Source organism: Aethalodelphis obliquidens, unplaced genomic scaffold, assembly GCF_003676395.1.
Source record: "Aethalodelphis obliquidens isolate GAN/ISIS:26980383/991018 unplaced genomic scaffold, ASM367639v1 scaffold45, whole genome shotgun sequence".
NCBI classification, from domain to species: domain Eukaryota; kingdom Metazoa; phylum Chordata; class Mammalia; order Artiodactyla; family Delphinidae; genus Aethalodelphis; species Aethalodelphis obliquidens.
Window position 1 is genome coordinate 7,022,798 of NW_020837989.1, and position 6,568 is coordinate 7,029,365.

At 50.1% G+C, this 6,568-nt stretch overlaps 1 protein-coding gene across 1 annotated transcript in view; it reads left to right on the forward strand.

Moving 5' to 3' along the window:
- Positions 1-5,896: 5,896 nt before the first annotated feature.
- SPARC (secreted protein acidic and cysteine rich) overlaps positions 5,897-6,568 on the forward strand; it is a 23,185-nt gene continuing 22,513 nt past the window's right edge. Inside the window, exon 1 of the mRNA XM_027081490.1 lies at positions 5,897-5,948. The gene's annotated coding sequence lies outside the window, so the exon portion shown is untranslated. The remainder of the gene's footprint in view (positions 5,949-6,568) is intronic.

Consider the following 6,568-nt stretch of genomic DNA (forward strand, 5'->3'; position numbering starts at 1 on the left):
CGGAGCCTGTGCTCCGCAATGGGAGAGGCCACAGCAGTGAGAGGCCCACGTACCGCAAAAAAAAAAAAAAAAAAAAAGGATGGGTGGGTTTGGGGCAGATGGGGGAAGGGAGGCAGCCTCACCAAGAGCATGGCATGGACAGAGTTCTGATTAGGGAAGCTATGGAGAGGTGAGGTCTGGAGTTAAGCTACTTGTGTGGATTCCTGGCTTGACCACTGTGGGACTTTGAGCAAGTTATGTAGTTCCCTGAACCTTTGTTTCCTCATCTTTGGAATGGAAATGGTCATGGTACCTACCTATGGTAGGCTAAATCATGCCCCAGCCCCCCACCAAAGAAGTCCATTTCTTATTCCTGTAACTATAAATATGGCTAAAGGGACCAACTTTGCAGGTGAAGTTAAGGCTTTGGAGATGGGAAAATTATCCTACATTATCCGGGTGGGCCCAGTGTAATCACAAGAGTCTCTATAAGAGGGAGGCAAGAGGGTCAAAGCCAGAAAAAGGAGATGCAACAATGGAAGCAGAGGTTGGAATGATGTGCTTGGAGGAATGGAGAATGGGCCACAAGCCAAGGAATGCAGGTGGCCTCTAGAAGCTGAAAAAGACAAGGAAGCAGATTCTCCCCTCAAGCCTCCAGAAGGAACACAGCCCTGCCGACATCTTGATTTTAGGACTTCTGACCTCCAGAAATGTAAAGTAATAAATGTATGTTTGAAGTCACCAAGTTTGTGGTAATTTCTTACAGCAATAATGGAAAACTAACATCCTACGTAAGTGTGTATATTAAGTGAAGATTAAATGAGAGGATGGACATCAGTGTCTTGCCCAGTGTCTGCTAAGAAATATTGGATATTATTCTCTCTCTTCCCAGTTTACTCATAATTGTTCCAACGGGACATGATCCCCCCATAGGCCTTCAAGTTCCCACATGCAAAACTCAGTAAGTTTTTTACCTGCAAGCCCCCTTAGGATTTACAGCCTGGAGATCTGAACCACTGAGATCCTGACACTGTTTCCGACGTGAGGCCTTAGGGGATGTTTCCTGGCACTGCCTTTATTTACTTAACTTTCTGCTTGGTGGCCTTCCTTCCTGAGAGAAGTTATATCGACAAGCGCCTCCCTCATCTATTCCAGAGATCAGACCTCTCGCTCCTGTCCTGGTATTTCTGCCCGTACATGGGAACACTGGTTGCCCACCTGGCCCCAGTCCAGTCCCCAGAGATGGTCCATCAGGTGGTGCAGGTGACACAGACTCTGGAGTTACGAGCAGAAGGACAAGCAGGTTCTCAGTGGGGTTGAGACTCTGCCTCTGAGCCAGGGCTCAGGAGACCTGGTTTTGAGCCCCAGCTCCGCTGGGTGACTTGGGCCTCAGTTTCCCCATATCTACAATATAGGTTCTAAGCCCTAGCCTGACTCCCTCACAGGATGGCTCTGTCATTCACTGAGAAAGTAGACGAAGAAGTACTTTGGAACGGCCGAAAGGGTGTAAAAATAATACGCATGAAGCAGAGGAAGAGGATGGAGAGAAGGAAGAGGAAGGCCAGGAGAAGGGAAATCTCTGATCGGTAATTCTAGCTACACTTTCAGTCACTTGAAGAAGCCAAGCTCTCCCCGCCCGGAGTCTTGGCACTTATTCGCCCCTTGCCTGGAACACTCCTCCCCCAGCCCTTCTCACTGACTCATGATTCAACTTTTTTTTTCTCAGAATTGGCCTCCTCCAAAGGCTTACCCCAGCTACCCTATCTAAATAGTCCCCCCACTGCTTTCTCAAGTCATCTTGTTTATTAGTTCATTATAGAATTGATGACAAGCTGAACCTCATTTATCACCTGCCTCCGGCTGTGAGAATGTAAAAGGCAAGAGGACAGCCTTTGTCCTACTTATTGCTACGGCCTCTGTGCAGTGGAGTCCATGAATGAGTGACGGAGGCCAGCCGATGTCCTGGGAGGTGTGGGGAGCCTGGATGCCGTGCACCTGTGGGTATTGCCCTGGAGTTCTAAAGCTGCGCTGGGTGCTAAGTCAGGAAGGGCGAGATCAAGGTAGCGGGGGTGGTGCCCAAAGGAACACGGCTGGTGAGAGGGTGGAAGGGGTGGTGGGCAGCTGGCACAGACCCCAAGGCGCTGACTTCTCATTCTGCAAGCTGAAAAGCTGATCCAATCTGATGCTGGGTCAGCAACATACTCAGCTAGGGAGATGGGCACCCAGTGGCTGTGTAGTCCAGAGTCCACAGATAGCAGAGCTGGAGAAGAACTTAGCAGAGGGTAGAGTGTAGTGGTTAAGGATGTGGGCTCTGGTATCCCTTAAACCTGGATTTGAATCTCTGATTTGACCATGTATTCGGTGTATGAGCTTGGGCAAATTATTGATCTGAAATTCACTTTCCACATCTCTAAAATGGGGATACTAATAGTTCCTATTTTATAAAGGTTAGGTCAGAAAATACGTGCCAATCACCCAGCTCAGTGCTCGGCACATAGTAGGTGTTTAATAAATGCTGGCTCTCATTACTACTATTATGCTGTCCAATCTACTTACCGATGGAAAAAGTGTAGCTCAGACGGGAATGGGGATGAGCCCTGTGTCACTTGGTGACTCGGTGGCAGAGCGGGGACTGGCACCCCGATCTAGCACATCTGGCCCAGCTGCACGTCTCTCCCTTCTCTTGGTGGTGCCCTTGCTGGTGGCAGGAGGACCAGCCTTAGTCCTAATGGTCTTAGGTCAAAGTCATCTTGCTTCAGAGGCTCCTGTTCTCCCAGGGTGCTCTCACCCTTAGATAGAAAGCCTACCAAGTGTTCCCCTGAGGGATCTGGGCTCAGGGTTCCCCCACAGGGGCTTGGGAGTGGCCCCCAGACAGGATCTCTGTCCCAGAGCTTTAGCCTGGCCCCAACCGGCTTTCCAGTTCCTGAACCGAAGGCCATATGGGAACTCCAGCGAAACACTGGGAACGGTTCCATCAGCTCATTCTCATCAGCATCATTATCTTAGTTCATGAAGGAAAACACAAAGTTTAAGATAATTTTCGGACCCCCGCGATCCCTGGGAGCTATAGCAACCAATCCTATGAAAACATACATCTGTCCACACTGCAAACAGGTACCTGAGGAGTCTGCTAGCACCCTGTACTGAACAGCTGAGGCAGAGAATGCACTTTTGGCTTCTGGACCAGGGAGGGGTCTTGGGGGTCAGTTGGAACAGAGAAACTTTCATGGATTCCTGACCAGTCCCTTTGGAAACCTGAAGGAAGCCATGGACCTTCTCTGAAGAAAAATGCACAGACGCCCAGACTTTGCAGGTTTGAGGATCTCTCTCTCTTTTTTTTTAACTTTTTATTTTATAGTGGAGTATAGTTGATTAACAATGTTGTGTTAGTTTCAGGTGTACAGCAAAGTGATTCAGTTATACATATACATGTATCTATTCTTTTCAAATTCTTTTCCCATTTAGATTGTTACAGAATATTGAGGGCTTCCCTGGTGGCGCAGTGGTTGAGAGTCCGCCTGCCGATGCAGGGGACACGGGTTCGTGCCCCGGTCCGGGAAGATCCCACATGCCGTGGAGCGGCTGGGCCTGTGAGCCATGGCTGCTGAGCCTGCGCGTCCGGAGCCTGTGCTCCGCAACGGGAGGGGCCACAACAGTGAAAGGCCCACATACCGCAAAAAAAAAAAAAAAAAAAAAAAGAATATTGAGCAGTGTTCCCTGTGCTATACAGTAGGTCCTTGTTGGTTATCTATTTTATATTTAGTAGTGTGTATATGTCAATCCCAAATTCCAAATTTATCCCTCCCCCCAACCCTTCCCCCCTGGAAACCATAAATTCCTTCTCTAAGCCTGTGAGTCTGTTTCTGTTTTGTAGATAAGTTCATTTGTATCTTTTTTTGTTTTTCTTAGACTCCACATGTAAGTGATATCATATGGTATTTGTCTTTCTCTGACTTCAAGACCAGTGAAGACCAGTGCTGGGCGCTATTGCAGAGTGGAACCCTGGGTAAAAGACAACTCCCACACTGACTGACAGCCAGCTTCGTGTTGGCCACTGCTCTAGACACTTGGAGCACTGCAGCACCTAAGACACGAGAAGCCCCTATCCTCATGGAGTGTCTGTCTAGTACGGTTGACAAATAGCTCCTGATCGTGACATGTGCCAGGAAGGAAACAAAACAGTGAAAGGTGCTGAACTATGCCTGTGAGAGAGGGCGTCAGGAAGGGCCTCTCTTAGGAGATGACATTAGAACAGAGACCTGAAGGGTGAAAAAACTCCAGGTACACACAATCAGATGGAGGAAGTTTCCCGGCGGAGGTAAGAGCAAGTGCAAAGATCTTGGGGTGGGAAGAACGTTGTGGTTGTTGAGGAAATGAAAGGAAGCCAGTGTGGTTGGAGTAGAGTAAAAAAGGAAGAGAGGGCTTCCCTGGTGGCGCAGTGGTTGAGAGTCCGCCTGCTGATGCAGGGGACACGGGTTTGTGCCCCGGTCCGGGAGGATCCCACATGCCGCGGAGCGGCTGGGCCCGTGAGCCATGGCCGCTGAGCCTGCGCGTCCGGAGCCTGCGCGTCCGGAGCCTGTGCTCCGCAACGGGAGAGGCCACAACAGTGAGAGGCCCGCGTACCGCAAAAAGAAAAAAAAAAAAAAAGGAAGAGAGTGGCAGCAGGAGAGGATGGCCAAGGAGGTGGAGGCCATATTGTATAGACGTTTATGAGAATGTTCTCTGCCTTCTCCCTTTCCATGTTATTCAAACCCAGTTCATGCTTTGAGAGCCACCTATTCCAGGAAGCCTTCTCCACCTGCTCCAACTCAGAGATCCTGCCACTCTGAACCCCTGGGGATAGACCTCAGAGTCTGTACTCCTCATGTGAGTGGGTGGATGCCTAAGACATGCCCTCTCAGCAAGATTCAAAGCTCCTTGAGGACAAGGACCAGATATTAATTCTTATACTTCTCAAAGTGCTAGGCCTGCACTCATAAATATTCATACACTCATCAGTATTCTCATAAATATTCAACTGAGACCTGTTGCACCAAGAAGCTCATACAGCCTGAGTGAACCAAGCTGAATGTAGAATCAGCCTGCCCACCCCACTTCTAGCCACGTGATCTTGAGCACGTAACTCAGGCTCTTTGCGCCTCTGTTTCCTGATTAGTAAAACAGGCATAATAACAATACCTATGAAAATTCTAAGTCCTCAGTAAACCTTGGCCATTGTTACCTCTGTGATTGTAGTCGATATCATCAATTACCTTATCTGTTCTATACTGATGACATAGATCCCCCAGCTAGAAAGCTAACCCCTTCTGTGTCCATTGCTGGTGCAGCTAGAGTTTGAGTGGCTATTTTTAGACCATATCCCGAATCATCAGCAATGACGCATCAATGGCAGCTTCTCTAGTCTGTATAGAGGTGAGTCCTAGCCTTGCCTCTGTCAGAGATACAACCCCCTCCAATTGCTCTGCCCTCCTCAGCACTGACTAATGTTAGGGAGGCTCTTGTAAAGATCACTGGTCATACAATCGAGACCCTCGGGCCTGGCTCTGCCCCTGGGAACCTGGGGTGATCCCTTGCCTCTCCAGGCCTCAGTTCCCCTCTGAACAAGGAGGAGGCTGTTCTAGGTGATTCCTGCCGCCCCTTCCAGCCCTGGCGCACCGCTCCGTCTGTCTGTTTAGGCAACGGCTCCAGAACCCATGTGGCAGGCGGGGGTAGGGGAGGTGGGCCGTCCTGACCCACAAGGAGAGGAAGAAAGAAATGGAAGACAGAGACAGCTTTGGCTGTGGGGAGAAGGGGAGGGGGAGGGAGGGGAAGGAGGAGACACAGGAGGAGGAGGGACCGCGGGGTGGAGGGCGAGACCCAGCCCAGAGCTCCGAGTGGTTTCCTGTTACCAGGCTCTAAACCCCTCACATTCCTGCAGACCTTCAGACTGCCCGGAGCTCTCGCCTGCTGCCTTCCTGCCTGCCACTGAGGTATGCAAGACCCCTGCCCTGCCCGTCCCTTCTCTAGTCCCATAACCCCTGCACTCTGGTTCACTCCTCAACTTTGTGTACAGGGGAGGGGAAGCTATGCCGGGAGGTCTCTTGGATCAGAGACAGGGATGTGCATCTCCTTTGCTCCATCATTGCTCTCCTTAAGGGACCACGGACTTGCTGCCTGTTGCTTTTCAGGATAACTTGGTCTCCCTTTTAGGTTCGCAGAAAATAATCAGACTGTCTTTGAGGGAGTCTTTTCTCTCTGTCTCTCTCTGTGTCCATCTCTCTGGTTTCAGAGGCTGCCTTTACAAATGTGGCAGCCTCTTCCTTTCCTGGGAATCTGATCTGGGCACAGCTGCAAGAGGGACCGGCCGGCAGCAGAGTCTGCCCTGCTTCCCATTCCAGAAGAAGAAACTTCCTAGACTTGGTTCTTGGTCAGCGGCTCTGTTTTCCAAAAGAGACTTTGCCTGAGTGATACATTGATCTCTGGAAGGCAAAGGGGGAGTCTTCATTTTTAATCAGCACCTCTGGGAAGGCTCCTGTTTCCCTGGAATTTCTCCCCTCTCAAACCCCGTCCTCCAACACACACACACACACACACACACACACACACACAC